Genomic DNA, 19,734 nt, shown 5'->3' with positions numbered 1-19,734 from the left:
ACCATTAAACCTAGTATGTCAGCTGATCCATCCGGGTTAGATGTGAATATTTTGATGGCTATGGGTTTCCCTAAGAAGCAGCAGGTTGACAAGGGGGCTTCTTTACACTGAAAAAAATTGAAAGAAAAGTATTGTATATGGTCTAATAATAATTGGCAACATCCTAAAGATCCTGTTGAGATGAAAGTTCTTGTCTTTGCTTTGTTGGGGGTTTAAGAAAATAAGATTAAAGAGAGTGAGAGTCTGCAGCGATGATGCAGCCACGAAGGACACTCAGCTCAGCTCAGTTCAGTCGCTCAGTCGTGTCCGACTCTTTGTGACCCCATGAGTCGCAGCATGCCAGGCCTCACTGTCCATCACCAACTCCTGGAGTTCACTCAGACTCACGTCCATCGAGTCCGTGATGCCATCCAGCCATCTCATCCTTGGTCGTCCCCTTCTCCTCCTGCCCCCAATCCCTCCCAGCATCAGAGTCTTTTCCAATGAGTCAACTCTTCGCATGAGGTGGCCAAAGTACTGGAGTTTCAGCTTCAGCATCAGTCCTTCCAAAGAAATCCCAGGGCTGATCTCCTTCAGAATGGACTGGTTGGATCTCCTTGCAGTCCAAGGGACTCTCAAGAGTCTTCTCCAACACCACAGTTCAAAAGCATCAATTCTTTGGTGCTCAGCTTTCTTCACAGTCCAACTCTCACATCCATATATGACCACTGGAAAAACCATAGCCTTGACTAGACGGATCTTAGTCGGCAAAGTAATGTCTCTGCTTTTGAATATGCTATCGAGGTTGGTCATAACTTCCCTTCCAAGGAGTAAGCGTCTTTTAATTTCATGGCTGCAGTCACCATCTGCAGTGATTTTGGAGCCCAAAAAAATAAAGCCTGACACTGTTTCCACTGTTTCCCCATCTATTTCCCATGAAGTGATGGGACCAGATGCCATGATCTTCGTTTTCTGAATGTTGAGCTTTAAGCCAACTTTTTCACTCTCCTCTTTCACTTTCATCAAGAGGCTTTTTAGCTCCTCTTCACTTTATGCCATAAGGGTGGTGTCCTCTGCATATCTGAGGTTATTGATATTTCTCCCGACAATCTTGATTCCAGCTTGTGTTTCTTCCAGTACAGCGTTTCTCATGATGTACTCTACATATAAGTTAAATCAGCAGGATGACAATATACAGCCTTGACGTACTCCTTTTCCTACTTGAAACCAGTCTGTTGTTCCATGTCCAGTTCTAACTGTTGCTTCCTGACCTGCATACAGATTTCTCAAGAGGCAGGTCAGGTGCTCTGGTATTCCCATCTCTCTCAGAATTTTCCACAGTGTCTTGTGATCCACACAGTCAAAGAAGGCTTTGGCATAGTCAATAAAGCAGAAATAGATGTTTTTCTGGAACTCTCTTGCTTTTTCCATGATCCAGCGGATGTTGGCAATTTGATCTCTGGTTCCTCTGCCTTTTCTAAAACCAGCTTGAACATCTAGAAGTTCACGGTTCACGTATTGCTGAAGTCTCGATTGGAGCGAAGAATATATTAGCAGTGGGGAAACTGAGAGAAGATAAATTCCAAGTAAATCTGAGAATTTAACACTGCAGTTATTAGTAACGCTAGAGAGTGAAACACACACATTTATCCTGTACACAGTAAGAGCTTAATAAACATTTGTTAAATATTGCTGGATAAATTGATGATGGTGCCTGAAGAAACTGATGATGAAATTGATGATGACTGATGAAACTGATGACCAGATTATCTGTCTGTCGTTTTGTTCACTGTGGCAATGACCTCACTATGCTATTCATCGTAACCGTTTTTAAAGAGTAATTAAACAAAAGGTATGGAAACAGAGAATCAAGGTATTTAAAGCTAGGAAAGAAACTGAGGCCCAGGGAGGTTAACTGACTTGCCTCAGTCAATTCCCCATAATGTAAGATCGGAGCCTGAACAGCTAACAGACAGCTCTGTGCACATCCCATCACCCTGTGATGGAGGAGAAAGAGTTGCGGAGAAACTCAAGCCAGTCAGTTTCATGATTTGTTTGAAGGTCTAACAAAAGGTTGAGATGAGTAGATGGATTCTGAGAAACATGCACTTCAATTATTGAAGCCGTAAAAGTTTCTCATTATGATGCTTAAACAATTCATGATGGTCTAAAATACAGCATTTTTTTTTTTTGCAGTATGAGGCTTTTATATTTTTTATCAAAAGACTTTATGACTAAATGTCAGAAATCAGGGAATTTCAGAAAAAGGGTGTACCAGTTAGCTTGTTTAGGTTCATGAAAAGGGTTACAGCCATAGATTATAGAGCTCTGTTTTTGACTGCAAAAATTTATGTGCTGTCTAGATCTTTATTCTATTGAAATTGAACCGCAAAAGGCCCTTAAATAAAATGATTCCTTCGAAATCCATAAATTGTAGTAGAGCTGACTGATGAAGAGATTCAAAATCCCTTTCAAGGGTGCACGTGGGGAGAGGTCTAGAAGGGGCGGGGCAGAGTCTCTTTTGCACAATGGGGATGCCTCCCTGTGTTTCCAGCCTGGAGCCAGACTGCCCAGGTCAAGGCCAAACTCTATCAGCTACGGTGATCTGACCCACGTGACTTGGCCCTGCTGTGCCTCGGTCTCCTCATCTGTAAAATGGGGGTGGTAACAGCAGCTGTGTCATAGGCTGGCGAGGACCACAGTCGAGACAGGCAGAGCGCTGCGGGTGGCGCCTGAGGGCGGCAAGCGCTGTGTGCTGGCTCTAGGGTCACACCCAGGGCTGCGTGGCGTCCCGCACCAGCCCCGCCACCCGCCTCTGCCCTCGCTGCTCGCTGCGAGGTGCCCTTCCTTCCGGGAAGTCTTCAACCCTAACTCAGCTGCTGAATGCCTGGATGACCCTGGCTGGAATCATTCTTCTACAGCAGGCATCGTTTCCTACTTCATCTTACGGTCACTCTCTGAAAGACGGTCCCTGTCTGACTTGCTCCTGTAGCCCCCAAGGTACCCTCCTCGGTGCCTCACACGTGGCACCCAGCAAGTATTGATATTTGTGGAGTGAACTAATACATCGGCAGAGCTGTCTTCTCCTGCCTTATCAACCGATAGCTGTTATTATCTCTTCTATTAAAAAGGGAAGGTAGGTCCCAAGAGGCCCAAACTGTTAAGCTGAGGCCAACATCGTAACTGTCTTTTGGAATAAAGCATAATTTATGAGATGCACAGCTAATTTAATTTCATGAAAACTCAGAGAATTTCTGGAACAAAATCAACACAGAATAAAACCTCAGGTTTGGAATGTAGCCAGGATGGTCACTACCCAGACTGGGCAGGGCGTACCATTATTAGTGTCATCTCCTGATTACCCGCTGTGAGAGGTGGGGCCCTTTGAAGATGAATACCTATTTGTCTGTGGCAAATTATCCCCAAGTCAAAGTTCCTTTATGTTCTTCTGCTTCTTTCTCTCAGGCAGTCTAGATTAATAAACAGTGAGCACCAAGATGGGACAAGAAGCCTATTGAACATGCAGCCACTCATTCGATCCCTCAAACAGCTCGGCCATGTCGATTCTCTTAACAACTATAAGGGAGCAGAGGCGCGGAGACACTAGACAACTTGCCCAAGGTTTCCTGTCGAGTTCAGCTCATCTGACTTCAGTCCACCTCCCCACGTTTACTGCCCTATACGAGGGAGGAAGGGGATCAGCGTGGAGTGTGTGGATTACTCAACCACTTGTGGGACAAAGGGCTCGGAGGATTCTTCGGGGGCACACCCAATCTGGTCAGCTGGCCTGGGCAGGACGGTGCAATAATGCAAACTGCAATGAATTTCAGGGTCAAAGGAACCCCGTGAACTCAGGCTAGATCCCCAGCCTCCAGGAGATCCAAGTTGGTAGCAAACCAGTGGACTCTCTGAGCAATGGCAGCATGGAGATGCCCAGCATGACACAGTTTCCTTAGAGCAAGAATCAGCCAGGAGCTGGAGTCCTGGCCGTCAAGACAGGAAGCTAGAAAAGGGAAGCTGGGGTTCGGGACAAGCCTCGGTGCTAATCAGGAAAACTTGAGAAGCTGGGTGTGCAGAGCTGGACACACACTGTGGGCGCATTTGAACGGGGGCGCCAGGACCCATCCAGACAGGGGTTGCTGTTGCCACATCTTACTCCCTTCTTCATCGTGCAGTGGAAGACAGCGGTAAGCCACACACCCGATCCCGTTGCTTCTCTGCTCAAAACACTTCAACGCCTTCCCATTAACCTCAGGGTCAACTCCAAGCTCCTCAGCACCTCACATGGCCCTTTATGACCTGGTGCGGCTCCTGTCTCTGGTCTCATCACTCTCCATTTATCCTTCCGGCCCCACCCAGCCAGGCAAACAAGGACAGCTGACGATCCCGGTTATTCAGAGGACCAAGCTCTCCTACTCAGCTCCGCAGATACGCTCAGCTTAGAGCACACGCTATCCCTGTCTGGCTATATTTCCACCTTTCAGGTCTCCCATCGGCCATCACTTCCTCTGGAGTCAGCCTTGCTTTCCATTTCCGGCCTGCATCCAGCAGCCTTCCTGGATACTCCCACAATGCTCTGCAGTCATCCTTGAGGATTAACCATCTTGGATTCTAATCACCCACCTCCCCAACTAGACGCTAAGCTCCTAGAAGGCAGGGCGGTGTCAGTCTTCTCTGCTTTTACACATCCCCAGCGTCTGCAAGGCAGACGAACATTTGTTTCCAAGTCAAAGGCAGAATCCTGAGGACAGAGGAGGGCCACCCACGCTAGTGATTAGGGCGCGAAGAGAAGACGAGAGCGCACCGCGCTCGGTAAGCGCGAGGGGAGGACCGTGTGGCCAAGAAGGGGCCTCAGGAGGACTCGGAAACGTTGCCGAGACTCTAGAGAGGGTCTCCGTGTCAGGCACTGCCTGGAAAGCTGTGCGCAGCGTGCCCAGCGCAGTCGCAGGGCACAGGGGTCTCCTGAGTGCCCTCGTCACTTCGGGTTTTGAGAGCTTCTCGTGGAAGACGTGAGAGCCCGCCTCTAGAGTTTTTATCACAGGAGGAAAAGAAGGAAAAAGGACAGCGAGGGGAGAAAAACACAGGATTCCGAGGAGTCAAACTGCTGGCTCCCTGGAACTGACGTGAGCCTACCGATCAACATCCAGGGGAAAGCCAAGAGGCAAATGGAGAGAAGCGGGGACTCCAGGCTGTGACGTTTGCCCGTGGCAAAGGGGAGACCACAAAGGCCACTGTGTTTAAATCATTAACAGAAGCGTGCCTCGTTCACACGCATGGATCAGGCTCGGTGGGGAAAGAGACAAATTAATCTAAGGCTGTTCATTTTCTGATAGCTTAAAGCAAACAACTTGGAGCAATACTATGAAGCCAGCTAGTAAAATAAATAGAAACGAAGTCCAAAGAATTTAAACATGAAAATTTGGGGAGGGGAGAAAGAACCGCACAAAGCAAAACAGACGAAATACAAGGCTAACCAAACAAAAGCTAAATCAAATAAACAGGCATTGCCGTGTGCCCTGGAGGACTGCCAAGGGGAGTGAACTTCAACAAAGAATGCTTCTGCTACCAGCTCTGAAAACTTCAATTCCAGAAAGACGGGAGGATGGCGGAGCCACATCTGAGTGACACCAGGCGTGAGGGGTGGACAGGGAGCTGGTCAGTCGTGATTCTGGGCTGACAGGGAGCTGGTCAGTCGTGATTCTGGGCTCTGCGGACAAACATTAGACGCTTCCCCTTGTTGGTTCAGTCGCTAAAGTCGTATCCAGCTCTTTGCGACTCCATGGACAGCAGCATGCTAGGCTCCCCTGTCCTCCACTATCTCCCGGAGCTTGCTCAAATTCATGTCCATTGAGTCGGTGATGCCATCCAACCATCTCATCCTTTGTTGCCCTCTTCTCCTGCCTTCAATCTTTCCCAGCATCAGGGTCTTTTCCAATGAGTCAGCTCTTCACATCAGGAGGCCACAGTATTGGAGCTTCAGCTTCAGCATCAGTCCTTCCAAGGGATATTCACGGTTGATTTCCATGAGGATTGACTGGTTTGATCCCCTTGCAGAACCCTCCCCTAGCAAGATGCAAAAAGGCAGCCCACTCCCTCCCCACGCCTCCCGTGGACACTATGTTCAGCCAGGTATGAGAAACAAGACCTCGTCATACACGAGAAGCTGCCGACTCCAGCGTCAGCCTGCTCTTCTCCACTTGCAGATAAAAAGGCCATCGTAAACACCTCTAGGCGGCCGTGCTAGGATCCAAAGTGTTAAGAGGAATCCAGCCCCTGGAGCCCAAGTCAAACAATGCGCTGGCAACTACTTGTGGACGTGGATGCTGGGGACAGAGCCCTAGGCTTGGAGCTGGCACAGCTCCCTGCAAACCTCTCAGTGATAACCATCGCCACCGCTGCAGTCACCCCGCCCGAGTGTTTATCCCCTGGCAGGCACGGAACTAGGTCCTTTGCATGAATCATCCCCTTTAAGCCCCCAACAAGTCATTATTATCTTAATTTTATAGCCGCTCAGTCTACAGATAAGAGAGTCAAGGCAAGCTAAGATACTTTTCAGAGACCTCACAGCCAACCAGGAATGGAGCACGGTTTTAGATCCAGACAGTTATTTCAGGACAAGCTCTTCTAACCAACAGACTTGTTAGAAACCCAATGAAAGGAGGTGGATAATCAGCAAACATTTATCAACAGTGGGGAGATGTGTACTTTGAACTCTGCTATGTTAAACTGGGGTGAAAGTTCTTTAAAAAATACAACAATAAAACCAAAGTAAGGGGGCTTTCCTGGTGGTCCAGTAGCTAAGAACTTGCTTGCCAATGCAGGGGACGGAGATCGATCCCTGGTCCAGGAGGATTCCACGCGCCACGGAGCAACAAAGCCCGTGTACCACAGCTGCTGAAGTTGGCACACTCTCGAGTCTGTGTTCCACAAGAGAAGCCACCACAAGAAGGAGTCCTCGAGCACAGCTAGAGAACAGCCCCCTACTCACCACGACTAGAGAAAGCCTGCGTGCAGCAAGGAAGACCCAGCACAGCCAAAAATAAATGATAAATAAATACCTTTTTAAAATGAGGAAGACTAAGGCCGAAGCTGAAGCTCCAATAGTTTGGCCACCTGATGCAAAGAGTACACTCGTGGGAAAAGACCCTGATCCCTGGAAAGAAAGAAGGCAGGAGGAGAAGGGGCAACGCAGGACGCGACGGCTGGATGGCATCACCGACTGGATGGACGTGAATTTGAGCAAACTTAGGGAGAGAGTGGAGGCGACAGGAACCTAGTGTGCTGCAGCCTATGGGGTCGCAGAGTCGGACACGACTGAGTGAGCAAGCGTGCACTCTCTAATGTCCACTGTGTCCCTCCAGCAAACACGCAGGCTGCTCGAACCCCTAAGGAAACTAACAGAACAAACCAGTAGGGGAGCTGATAACGTGCAACTCAGTGGTTTTGGAGGGTCAGCATTACCCAGATGCAGACTTCGCTCCAAACACCGGGAGACCTGGGAATCTGAAGTTCCTTAAGATTTCCTTAGCATGGCAATGCTTCTCCTTAAACATCTGCATTGCTGTCTTTATTGAGATTTCTGTACATTAATATGTGCTTTTTTTTTTCCAATATGACCTATTTTTCCAATGGGACTGAAGAGGGGAAAAATCACAAATGCATGTTTAAAGAAGCAAGAATATTTAAATTCCCCCAAATTTTGTCATACATTTTTTGCGCTTTCTATTTGAGATGAAAGATAAAACACCTGCGTGCATGACTAATTGTCACGATGAAAGAGAGCCAGGCAGTTGCTGAAGAGACGCCAACAACAAAGGAAGGAACCACCGCAGGCGCCCCCAGGGCTGGAGCGACACCGCGCTGTGTACTCGGCTTCCATGGCAACCAGCGGCGGGAAGACGGGCGGCTCGTAGTCACTCCGCTCCGCGGTACACGTCTATAAATCAAACTTACATAAAGAGCACAAGATTTCTGCTGTGGGCCGGACACAGAGCCGGTTTATTTTCCTGTTACTGTATAATTATGGAAAAGAAGCGCGAAACAATGAGGTCATTCTGAGTGCGGAATAAACTCAGAAATTACTGATACACCTGCAGAAGGCCATCCATCTCGCGGGAAGCAAGAGGCGGGCAAGGCGGGCGGTGGACGGAAACCCTGCCCGGCTCAGTCACAGGCTTCCAGGCACCGACCTGCTCCGGCTGGGGGCTGCGAGTGCCGTGCCTGGGCTGGCTCCCAACCCCTGCTCGGTTCGAGAACGGACACAGGGGCAACTTCATCAACTGCCTGCCGTGCCCTACAGGTTTTCATTCTGATGGACCGGGCAGAAACGGCACTCCATGTTTAGTATGGAAGTTTGCTGAGGCCGAACAAGCATACACTTGCTTTTATTTACACCCAAAATGGCTCGTCTTGTAGACGTGAGGATAGAAAAATGATGCTTTGGCATTGAATTGGGAGCCAGGAGACCCGAATCTTGACCCAGGGCTATGTAACCTTGGGGAGGCCACGACGCTCGTGAAGCCTCCATTTTCTTAGTGATGGTGTCAATGATTTTTTAAGTCTCTGCCAACATCTGCTTCCACAATTCTGTGTCTCAAAAATCAGATCTAACCAGTCATTAGCTGTGCTGTTCCTAAATATACACCCACACAGGTTACACCAGCAGTCCCCAACCTTTCTGGCACCAGTGGCCAGATTCACGGAAAACAGCTCTTCTTCCAAGGACCAGAGCAGGTGGGGGGATGCTCTTGGGATGCTTCAAGCATACGACGCTTACTGTGCGCCTTTATTTCCATTAACACATCAGCTCCACCTCAAACCATCAGGCATTAGATTCTGGAGACTGGAGGCCCCTGCTTTACTCAGCTACACTTTAAATTCCATGCTGGCTAAAACGCCTAAGTGACAGCATTTTAGGATTAGCATTGCACTGAAGCTCTCTTCTGACTTCTATCAATCATTCAAACACAGAATATGCTCCGGAAAACTGAATGATATCATCAGAGTTCTAAATGCATAAGAAAATCGTTACAGATGATCCTAGAACTGATTTTCTTAATATTATAAATAACATTTAAATTATAATGACCTTCCTGTCACCTAGAGAAGGGCTGTCTATCAATTCCTGCCCCTTGAAGTCTGCAGCTCTCAGGGACGGGGTGAGGCTTTCCTGGACTTCATCCCTGAAGAGTCATGCTCAATACAATCTGTGGAACAAATAAATGGAGGGATGCGCAGACTCGTAGTAACCCCGTTGCTGCACCTTGCAGAAATCTTTCCCCAGTCTTACATGTCTAGGCAGATTCAGACCAACACATAAATATTCCCAGGACAGACAGGCACATGTCTGAAAACCGGATATAACTATACAAGTCTCTCCTTTGTGGGTCTGTGAGCCTACAAAATCCTTGTGACACTTTATAACCAGGAAATAGTTTTGCTTTAGAGGAGCACGAGGCAGTATGAGACTCAGAGAAGACCTCGTGTCCTGAGACTCTGGCTAAAATGCAGGGGTTTCGTGGGGGCTCAGAAGCAACTGACAAACAGGCTCTGCCTCAAGGGAGGAAGTGTAGGGAAAACAACACCCCACAAGCACTCGCTGCCTCCTCTAGAGCTCACACCAGCTTGGAGGAAAAGCCTTGGTCACCCCATTTTACAGGTCGAGAAAACTGAGCTATTAAGGATTGATACAGGGCTTCCCTGGTGGGTTCAGTGGTGAAGAACGCACCCGCCAATTCAGGAGACACAGGTTCGCTCCCTGGTCCAGGAAGATCCCACAGGCCCTGGAACAAACGCCGAGCCTGCGCTCTGGCGGCGGGGACACGCACTTCTGGAGCCTGCGCGCCCTGGAGCCCGAGCTCCGAAATGAGAAGCCCCCGCAGGGAGCAGCCTGAGCCCCGAGACCGGGGAGCAGCTCCCGCTCACAGCGACCACAGAGGAGCCTCACAGCGGCTGGCACGCAGCACAGCCAGAACAAGCTCCCGTGAAAACAAAGAGCTGATGAGCTGAAAACGCAGGGCTCTCGATTTCAACCCTGCCGGAGGGTTCTGGATTTCCTGAACTGACAGGCAGCCCTCACTAAGGTGACACAGAAAGGTGAATTTAAATTTTAATATTCTTTACATTATAACAATGAGTTCTAACAGGTATTGTTGATGTTTTCGTTAATGTTTCCAAACAATGTACCTTGAAATCAGAATCACCTCTTATTTGTTTTCATATAATTCTCCTGATGCTCTTCATCACACATTAGTGGTCAGAAATGAGATGTAATTCCCCAATCCCTGCCCGCAAGACCTGAGTAGGATCCTACTGTAAGTTGAAGGGAGTTTTGCCTGAACTCATGGGTTGTGCAGGACTGAACTGCTGTTGGGCTTGACTGAGGATGGGTTGTGGTGTGGGGTATCTGCAGGCTACTGAATGCAACTTACAATGCTTAATAAAAATCTTTATTCTTTTAGTATTTAAAATATGAGTTCTAGGATTATCTGTTTCAAATGTGGGTTTGTTTGCTTGCTCTTGCTTCTTTTTTGACTTTTTAAAACTCGGATGGTCTCATTAAGTTTTCTGCCATGTATTCAATGTTTGGAAGATTGAAACAAGTCAGAAGAAAGCGTCCATGTGGGGATAAGCTCCTAACACACTATTGATCACTGCTTTAGCCAGGACAGTAAAGAATGTGCAATGCACGAGGCCCAGGTTCAATCCCTGGGTCGGGAAGATCCCTTCGAGAAGGAATCCCCTGGAGGAGGAAATGGCAACCCAGTCCAGCATCCTTGCCTGGAGAATCCCTTGAACAGACGAGCCTGTGGGCTACAGTCCATGGGCCGCAAAGAGTTGGACACGACTGAGCGACTGACACTGGGCCAGGACAGAGGTGAAAGGGTACCTGTGTGAGGTGCGTGTTTAGGAGAGCACACATGGGGGAACTCCCGGGGGTCCAGGGTCAGGACGCGGCGCGTCCACTGCTGTGACCCAGGTTCAATCCCCGGTCAGGAAGAAAGGCCCAGGAACAACCTTGGTTAGGTCTGACCGACAGAGCCGCACCCCTGAGCTCTGACTCCAAGGCCTCCACGCTCCACCGAGGGCACCTCAGGACACATTCAAGCAGCAGACTGTCACTCTACTGAATTCTCGGGTCCGTAAAACAGAGCTAAAGACAAACACAGACCCTAAAAAACGCATTAATAGCATTGTTTTTGTTAAGTCGTAATAATACAAAGCAGTGTTTCTTACATCTCCCGGGCGAGCACTTACTGTTGTCTCCCCTTCCCGTCCCAGCCAGCAGGCTGAGGGTCACTTCCAGGCTGAGGGTGTCACTCCTGGGCGTCACACAGCCACGCAGCTTCCAGCAGGTGGATCCTGCGGAGCCAGTGACGTCTTTACGGAAATTCACTACAAATGGGTTCTGCTGCCCATCAAAGATACTCGGTTTGGTGTGTAAGCTTAGAAGATCCAGTAATTTGGGCACACATTTTTGGCACGAATTTTTCAAAAACTAACAGAATAATGTTTATTAAGAAAGCGTCCAGGTTAACCTCGCCTCCCAGTTAGTTTCTTACCAGAGTTTTCAGCACCACCAACTGGTTAAAGAGATCAACTACAATGCGCTTGGTTCTCAAGCTGGTCTGTTCATGAAAAGAGGGATCATATATACATAGCTCACATTTAATTTGTGGTAAAGTAATTTATTTCAGTCACTAAATAAAATCAAAAATGCCTTTCCTTGTCAGTCAAATAAAAAATAATCCACTTTGGCTTTTCACTTAAGGAGAAGGCATATTTTACTTAGTAAGTCATTAGGGAAAACTAAATGTACCCACTAAGGCTAATTTGATTTATTCTACCGTAAGCTCACACTCAAAAAGCAATGACCAAAACTACGGTGAAAATCAGAAACTAAGATAGCAAACTAAATGGTATTGAATAGTACGTGAGCCTGCAGTGTCTGCCCAGGACATTAATTTAATTTGAAATAAAAACGATTGAGGAGGTAATGTAGGTAGTTTCACATTTTAAAAAACTGGGGCTTTTTCTGCCAAGATTCCTGACTCAGAGACGAAGGCTGCCGTGGGACATGTGAATATCCACTGTCATTTATCTTTGCCTCCTTTGAACCACATCTAGCGACAGATGGGGTACAGAGAGCGCCACTGAAACCTGGGCTTCAAATCTGACTGCTGCACAATGAGTCAGTTTGTGAAAATAAGTACTGCTGAAGAACTAAGTCCAGTTATTTTTTTACCCCAGAACAACCAACCTGGAGACAAGATGTCTATGAAAAGTACATCCAGCCACTTGTTGGCATGACAGGTCTGTAACCAGCAGAATGAATGGCCCCACACCGCAACAAATCTGGTCACTAAAAGTAGCTTATCTATTGGACAATGTATGAGAGAGAAAGTTCCATCCAATTTATTACATTTGACTCTGACAGCAGAGTTCTGTCAAATGCCTTCTGAGAGTTTAAAACTAGTGCAGTAATTTTATGATGATAGCAGTTTAAATCTTCCCACGAACATGTAGTCGGGTTGGTAGTTTTTAAAGCCTCCAACTCTCCGTCTGCAGTGGAAACCCAGTAAAGAAGATGACGCGGGCACTGCCCCACGCGGCTGACACGCGCGTTCAGCACGCTACCTTTGATCTTCACGCTACTCCTCTGCTCATCTATTTACTCATTCACTCGCTCACGGAGCTCTTGAAAATTCTCTCTCTAGCAAACAGAGCGAAATTTCTGTAAACAGGGCAACAAGAACAGGACTCTTCCTCTGCACCCCCTTCTCCCTGGATGAGAGCCTTCGTGTGCTGTCCCCGAGGCAGAGACGATTCCCATTTGAAACCATGAATGGGGTACCAGGAATCTTAACAAGACCACGACTTAGGTTAAGAAAAGCATTTTGAAACTTTGTTATTGGTGCTTCTAAATGCGTTCTTTGGCAGATGCAGAGAATGGACACGGTGGGGTGAGAGGAGGGTGGGACGAACAGGGAGGTTAGGGCTGACGTGTGTGCACACTGCCACGTGTAAAACAGGTGTGCACAGGGTCGGGAGCTCAACTCCGTGCCCCGCGGCGATGGGGGGGGCGGGGGCGGGCGCGCGAGCACCCACAGCTTCTGCTCGCTGCGGCACAGCAGGCGCTAACACGGCACCGCAAAGCCGACGCACTCAGATAGAGTGTTTTTAAAAGGGACAAGGAGGAGTGAAACAGCATCTGAATAAGCTGTAATAGCCACTCATATAAAAAATAAACGTGTTCTTTAACGTGATCCTTAAATGATAAATGCAAGCATATTTAGACATTTTAACTGTAAATTCTTTCTACTATTATTGGACAGCAGTATTCTGAAAAAAAAAAAAAAAACACACCACCACAATTTTGAGGTGTAACAAACACAAAAACATTAACAAGTACCAGCAACACAACTGCCCTCAATTTAAAAAAAAAATTGATTGCACGTCAATGTCCTATAACTGTTCTTCTTTAAGCAAAAGACAAAATAATTGAGAAGTCAGTCCAGTTTGGCTTGAGATTAGCAGTAAAGGAGCTCAGCTTTATCTGTAGAATGGATGGGCACAAAGCTGATGCGAGGGATCACCATAGCCATTCAGTAAGGGAATCACCGTCAGGGGCAGAAAAGAGGGGTGGGGGGAGCGGGCATCGAGGGGAGAGTCCTCAGGAGGAGCGCTGGACGCCCTGGGAGGCTGACAAGAACCACAACCTGGAAGGGGGGCAGAAGGGCGGCCTGGAGGGACTGTGGTTGGGGGAGTGGATTTCTAGGCGATTCTGATCTAGTAGGTTCAGGGAGACTGAACATATCTGCAGTCAGGGATGGAAGTTATAAGCTGGACAGGGGGTGATTGACGGAGAAAGGCCTTGGAAGGAGGGGAGAGGAAGATACAGGAACAAAGGAGAGGAACTAGAAAAAAGAGGGAAAAAAAAGAAAAATTAGAAATACGAGTTGAAGGAAGATAGAAAACTCTGGAGGTGAGGTGAAGTCGCTCAGTCGTGTCCAACTCTTTGCAACCCCATGGACTGTAGCCTACCAGGCTCCTCCCTCCATGGGATTCTCCAGGCAAGAGTGCTGGAGTGGGGTGCCATTGCCTTCTCCAGGGGATCTTCCCAACCCAGGGATCGAACCTGGGTCTCCAGCATTGCAGGCGGATGCTTTAACCTCTAAGCCACCAGGGAAGCCCTGGAGGTGAACAGGGAGGCAGAAAGGAAACCCAGAGGCCGTGACCCTGCCCATGAAGCCGGAGGCAAGGTCACCTGCCGCGCGTGGCCGCGGGACAGGTTTAGCAGACACGGCAGCGAGCAGGTCGCTCTCATGGTGTGTGACATGCTAACAGACAGGCTCGGATGTCCCACCGAGAACTCGGCATCCCACCCGAAGAGTGACAACGGGCACAGAGAGGGGTGGCGGGGGCACACATGCCAGCTCTCTGCCACCCCTGAACAGGGAGCTGAAGGCAGACGAGCTCAGGCTCTCCCGGGCAGCAACAGGGCACGACGCGCTTGAGTGACAGGCGCCCCCGATTTCAGCACCAAGAGGAAACGCTTCTGGAATCGCACAGGAGCTGGGCAGGAGAGCTGGGCATAGATGGGTCTGGCTGGGCAAGCAGGCACAGCAGCCTCTGCCCGGCGAGGGAGCACCGCTCCATGCTGGGCAGGCCGTCGGAGGGACCATGGCGGGCAGCTGGGGGTCACAGTGTGTTCGGGGAGCTGGACATGAGGTTCTGAGGTCACTCGGACACGACGCTTGCTGGGAGAAGGGGAGAAGGGGAAGGAGGCTACTGAGTGCGGTGTGCGTGTCTGGCGGAGGAGGCCGGTGCAGCGCAGAGAGGCCGGGGGCTGGCGGGGGAGGCCGGTGCAGTGCAGAGAAGACAGCCTGGACTCACTCCAGCTCTCAGATTGGCCAGGAGCAACTCCAGGGACCACCACGCACTCAAGAGCTTGCGGGACAGGACCGGGCCGGGCCAGAACCAGGGGGTGGGGGAGCTCCGTCCAGAGCCTGGGTGCTAAGTGAACACAGCGAGGGGAAGGGGTGCCAGCTAAAGCGCACAGAGGTGGGGGCGCGGCGGATACAGCGGTAGGGGAGGCGGGGGAAGGGGTCAGCAGCCACAGTCACCACCAGGAGCCAGTCAGGGGGGCTGAAGCGCCTCCTGATGGAGGCCAAAGAGGAGAGCGAAGACCCCGGCTTCAAGTTCAACACTCAGGAAACGAAGATCAGGGAATCCAGTCCAGTCACTTCATGGCAAACAGTGGAAACGGTGGCAGACTTTAATTACTTGGGCTCCAAAATCACTGCAGACAGTGACTGTAGCCATGAAGGATGTTAAAAGATGTTTGCTCCTTGGATGAAAAACTATGCCAAACCTAGACAGTGTATTAAAAAGCAGAGACATCACTGTGCCGAAGTCACATAGTCAAAGCTATGGTTTTTCCAGGAGTCATGTATGGATGTGAGAGTTGAACTATAAAGAAGGCTGGGTGCCAAAGAATTGATGCTTCTCCAACTGTGGTGTTGGAGAAGACTCTTGAGAGTCCCTTGGACTGCAAGGAGATCCAACCAGTCTATCCTAAAGGAAATCAGTCCTGAATATTCATTGGAACGACTGATGCTGAAGCTCCAATACTCTGGCCACCTGATGTGAAGAGATGGCTCATTTGAACCTGATGCTGGGAAAGATTGAAGGCGGGAGGAGAAGAGGGCAGCAGAGGATGACATGGTTGGATGGCATCACCGACTCAATGGACATGAGTTTGACCAACTCCAAGAGACAGTGCAGGACACAGAAGCCTGGTGTGCTGCAGTCCACAGCGTCGCAAAGAGTCTGACATCACTGAGTGTCTGAGCAGCAACAAAGCTGTTCCCGGGACTGAACCGTCCTTCATCCTGTGGGGAGGAGGGGAAGGTGAGGGACAGGAAGGAAGCGCGGCCAGGAACAGCTAACGGTATCAGCACCTCGCTGCCTCTCCGGGGGTCAGCTCAGGAGCACGCAGGGTAAGGAAACGCGCCCTGGGAAGCCTGCAGTGCCTTGAACTCCTGGCTGGCCCAGACCTTCTCCAGCAGCAGTGTGCCACCAGGCAGGGAAGATGAGCAGCAATATGGGCAAGTTGGAGATGGGAAGAGATGACGCTGAACGCACAGCAATTGCTCAACAGTGTCTTGCAAGTGAGTCAGTGTGTGACCCTGTCTTATAAAGAGACAGTCAGGAATTCAGTTTAGCACTCCCACCCCAGCTAAGATGATAAAGATTCTGTCAGCGGCTTTAAATATTTTTAGCTTTTCCATTTGATTTGGCAAGCTCTTTTGCTATTGTGGTGTAATTCCCAAGGCACCACGCGGAACACACGGGTTTCCATCGAAGCAGCCTGGTCTGGAACGCTGGCCACCACTGCACACGAAATGCCGCGCCCGCCCCCCTTTCACACTTTTGTCAACAGTTGTTTTCATTTACGTGCAGATGGGGGCTTTCCTGGTGGCTCAGTCGGCAGAGAATCTGCCTGCAACGCAGGAGACCAGCTTCAATGCAGGAGACCACCTGCAACGCAGGAGACCAGCTTCAACGCAGGAGCCCTCCTTCAACGCAGGAGACCACCTTCAACGCAGGAGACCTCCTACAACACAGGAGACCTCCTTCAACGCAGGAGACCAGCTTCAACGCAGGAGACCAGCTTCAATGTAGGAGACCACCTGCAACGCAGGAGACCAGCTTCAACGCAGGAGACCACCTTCAACGCAGGAGACCTCCTTCAACGCAGGAGACCTCCTTCAACGCAGGAGACCTCCTTCAACGCAGGAGACCTCCTTCAACGCAGGAGACCAGCTTCAATGCAGGAGACCAGCTTCAACGCAGGAGACCTGGGTTTGATCCTGGGTCAGGAAGATCCCCTGGAGAAGGAAATGGCACCCCACTCCAGTATTCTTGCCTGGAGAATCCCATGGACGGAGGAGCCTGGCGGGCTACAGTCCATATGGTTGCAAAAGAGTCAGACATGACCTAGCGACTAAACCAGCACCACCAGTCAAATGAACTCTCAGATGTTCCAGTCCCAACCAAACCAGTTCATGTGCACAGGGGAGAAGCTATACAGCTGCACGACTGGTTTATCAAGAATGCTTCTGGGCAGAGAGAACACGCCTCGCTTTCTCTGGTCCTGGGCAGGCGTCACGGGTTGCAAAGGCAGCCCTGGTCCCTGCTCTCAGGAGGTTTATGCTGTTAGAGGTGAGAAGGGAATATAGCAGTGACTCAGAGCGCAAGCAAACCTTGGCTCCCTTATGCACCAGCTGCCAGCATCAGGCTCTCCAAGCGGCATTTTCCTGATACAGTTTACTTGTTTGGCTCTGCTGGGTCCTGGGTGTAGCATGGGAACTCTCGGTTGTGGCACATGGGACCCAGCGCCCTGACCAGGGATTGAACCGGGGCTCACAGCGCTGGGAGGGCACAGTCATAGCCTCGGGACCACCAGCAAAGTCTCGTCTCCAAGCTTTCAAATGCGGATGGCCAGAGCCTAACCCAGGACGTGCCTCAGAGGATTCCCCCAGTACAGGGTCTGGCACACAGAAAATACTCAACAAACGGCAGCTGCCAGTGTGGCCTGGTTGCTATCACCAGATGCATTACTGGGCAAGTGTGGCAGCGGCTCTGAGGACAGAAACAGAAATCCTGTGGGCTGGGGCGATCGGGGCAGGCTCCACAGAAGAGAGTCCAGCTAAGTCTGTAGGGACGGATGCTGTTCAGACACGCGGAGGGGAGGGGAACATGGAGAGGCAGGAGGAGGAGAGGAGAGAGCAGCGGGCGAGATGGGCCTGGGCTGGGGCACCATCAGAGCCACGGGACGGAGCCTCTGATTTGGTCACGCCAGGTCTGGGAGCAGGAGGACCCGCATGTCAGGCTGAGGGGTCGGGGGTCACCTGGCAGGTCTGGGAGTGGGAGGGGGACCCACATGTCAGGCTGAGGGGTCGGGGGTCACCTGGCAGAGGGTGAAAAGTTACTGAAGTCAGGAGGTAACATTCAACAGTAATGCTAATTTACTCTCATTTCAAAGTGGAATGAGGAGGGTGGACCCGGGATTTTCCAGTGTTAACGTGCATATGGATCCCCCAGAGATCATAGTAACATAAACAGATCTGACTCAGTGCACTTGGAGGGAGACCTGAGATATGGCCCTGCCAACAAGCTGCCTGGGGGAATCCTGATGCGGCTGGTCTCTGCAGCTCTGAGTGACAAGGATGTGTCTCCTCAGGGCGGCCTGATGGGAGAGGAGGCCTGGGTAGGGTACCGGTGGACAAGAAGGCTAGGCGTCCTCTGTGAGGTCACACGACACAGGTCATGCTTACCGTGGTTGAAAACATAGTATTAGAAACCTTTGGTCTTGATTTTTAAGGCTATCTCTAAGGGGGACACGGAGAAGGCAATGGCACCCCACTCCAGCACTCTTGCCTGGAAAATCCCATGGATGGAGGAGCCTGGTGGGCTGTAGTCCATGGGGTCGCTAAGAGTCGGACATGACTGAGCAACTTCACTTTCACTTTTCACTTTCATGCATTGGAGAAGGAAATGGCAACCCACTCCAGTGTTCTTGCCTGGAGAATCCCAGGGACGGGGAAGCCTGGTGGACTGCTGTCTCTGGGGTTGCACAGAGTTGGACGCGACTGAAGCGACTCAGCAGCAGCAGTTAAGGGGGGACAGCTGAAACTCTGATGTGAGACTATTAATTCTGAGCCTTTTCAGTGGCTGCCATCTTTTTTCACTTATTCACTGGGCTGGGCCGGGTCTCAGGTGCAGCACACGAGATCTCTAAGCGTCACTGTGGCACGTCTGTCTTATTCTTCTCTTTTTAGGGGGGCATGTGGGGTCTAGTTCCCCAAGCAGGGACTGAGCCCGGCCCCTTGCACTGGGAGCAGGGAGTGCTAGTCACTGGACCGCCAGGGAAGGCCCTCTTCCACCTTAAACACGTTAATTTAAGTATTCCCCATAAAATGTGGATTTATTAAATACAAGTTTTTCTTATCTTATAAAGGCAACACACAGAATTGTCAAAATTCTCACCCAGAAGTTAGCTATTACAAAAGAAAAACCTAAGAGAGGGATTCTTCTTTCTGTGGAGGAAAATAGTGTGAATACATTCACGAGATGCGCCTATCACTAACTTCAAGGATGACCGAGAGGGTTAGCAGCGTTCAGTCGTAAGAAAGAAACCGCGGCAGCAGTTTTGCATGTGACAGGTGGATTAAAAGAAAAATAGCCCTCATGCCATTACAGCGAGAACGGTGTATCCACCACATATGCGGACGAGCGATTGGAAACGTTGGCCATAACACTCATCACACTGACATCTCAAAAGCCAAACCCAGGCTTGGCGAGCTGTCATGCCCAGGAATTTTCTCTCGAGAGCAGTCTTTGTCACACTGACAGACCACATCTGTATTCACGCAGTGGTGGACTCTGAACGCTGTCTGGGATATGCAGGGAAAATCAAGGAGATGGCATGCCACCCTCCGTGATGGATAACCCCGCTGGCAGGTTCTGGAATGAGAAAAAGAGCTGCCAGGACATCAGCACAGCCCCCTCCGGGCGGAGACGCAGAGGGAACAAGCCAGAGAGCTTCGGAGACTTGCGGAAGGAGGGGCAAGAGGCGGAGCGGGACGAGACTCGAGTCACCTGCTGCCCTGGCCTGGCGCTGACCGCACTTTGCGGTCCGTCCAGTCCTGACCCCAGCCCTGGAGCTATCTACAACACGCGGGCTTGATG

At 50.1% G+C, this 19,734-nt stretch overlaps 1 protein-coding gene across 5 annotated transcripts in view; it reads right to left on the bottom strand.

The window, feature by feature from the left end:
- EFCAB11 (EF-hand calcium binding domain 11) overlaps positions 1-19,734 on the bottom strand; it is a 175,793-nt gene that overhangs the window by 122,610 nt on the left and 33,449 nt on the right. The window lies entirely within an intron of this gene.

The sequence above is a fragment of the Capra hircus genome, chromosome 10, assembly GCF_001704415.2.
Source record: "Capra hircus breed San Clemente chromosome 10, ASM170441v1, whole genome shotgun sequence".
Classification (NCBI taxonomy): domain Eukaryota; kingdom Metazoa; phylum Chordata; class Mammalia; order Artiodactyla; family Bovidae; genus Capra; species Capra hircus.
The sequence above is the reverse complement of the archived record's forward strand: the minus strand, read 5'-3'. Positions and strand labels throughout refer to the sequence as shown.